Source organism: Tupaia chinensis, unplaced genomic scaffold (genome assembly GCF_000334495.1).
Source record: "Tupaia chinensis unplaced genomic scaffold, TupChi_1.0 Scaffold000048_1, whole genome shotgun sequence".
NCBI lineage: Eukaryota > Metazoa > Chordata > Mammalia > Scandentia > Tupaiidae > Tupaia > Tupaia belangeri.
In genome coordinates, this window is record NW_006159506.1 from 8,701,009 (window position 1) to 8,702,440 (window position 1,432).

Genomic DNA, 1,432 nt, shown 5'->3' on the forward strand with positions numbered 1-1,432 from the left:
TTCTATTTTCTTTAACATTCATGAGCCCTATTCTCAAAATACCACTGGCATACCCAAGGATTGTAACAACCATAAAAATCCACATCCCTGTTTCTAAACATCCTTCCTTGAATGGAGGGTCAAGCCCTCCCCCATTGAAGCCAAGACACTGTCTCTAGACCTCCTGTTATGTGAGATTAAAAAAAAAACACAAAACAAACAAAAAACAACTTTGTGGTTCCAGAAGCTTGAGCTGAGGTGGTACAGCCCAGAATGTCCCAACAAAAAAGTATTATTATTATCATTACAATCTTTTTTTTTTTTTTTGGAAAGGTTTTCGCTATAGGGCGTGTGCACTCGCCAGACAGGGAGAGAGAGACAGAGAGACAGAAAGCGAGAAATCACCCCCCAGAGGGGATGGTCACGCCGCAATTCCTTCTCCTCCATTCTCCTCTTGGGATCTTGGGCACGCACGCACACGTGCCCGGCGTGAGTTTTAAGCCACCGGGTCCGGGACGCGAACCGCGGTCGACTACATGGTCCAGCTACCTAGCCATTATGCTAACTGCTGGTTCCCATTACAATCGTTTTGAAAGGAAAAATAAAGTGAGCCCCAAAGAGGTCAAGGAATGTGCCAAAGCTATCGGCAAATTGGAGGCCGGGCCAGAATTTGGCTCAAGGCCTAGTTTCCCTCCAGTCACCTGCAGGTTACTCTGGGTTTACTGTTCTGAGTTCTCCCCTTCCTGTCACCTTCCTTCAAAGAACAAACCTGGCTGGTTTAGTTCGTGAGAAAAATAAATAAATAAATACAACCTAAAAGACAGACTATTTACATGGGAAAAGTAAATATATGCAGAACATATATCTGCTTGCTTATGCATAGCATATTTCTGGAAAGACCCATAAATCCAGGTAGCAGGTGTTGCCTTTGGGGAGCAGAGCTAAGAGACCAGGGTTTGGAGGTAGGAGGGAAACTCATTGTTCCCTGAAGAACACTTCAGACCGTTGGAATTCTTTATCTTATTTTAAGTATCCTTTGATTTTCTCCAATAGTAAAATGTTAAAAGCAATCGCATGTGCAGTACACACTGGTTAATGCTGCAGACTTAGCAGGCTGAGGACATGGAAGGCCCTGGTTGGATTCTTAGACCACCCTAAAAAGTCCACGCTGAAAGCCTGATATGTTTGCACCCAGCTGAAGGCCCAGCTACTTGGGAGGATCACAACGTAGTGAGATCTTGTCTAGAAAAAGAAAAAGGTAATCGCGGGATCAGCAGTTAGCGTAATGGCTATGTCACTGAACTCCCATGTAGCCGACCACTATTCGAGTCACGGACATGGTGGCTTAAACTCACACCAGGTGCATATGTGTGCATGCCTAAGATCCTGAGAGGAGAATGGAGAAGGGATTGTGGTGTGGCCATCCCCCCTGGGGGGGGGATTTCTCGCTTTC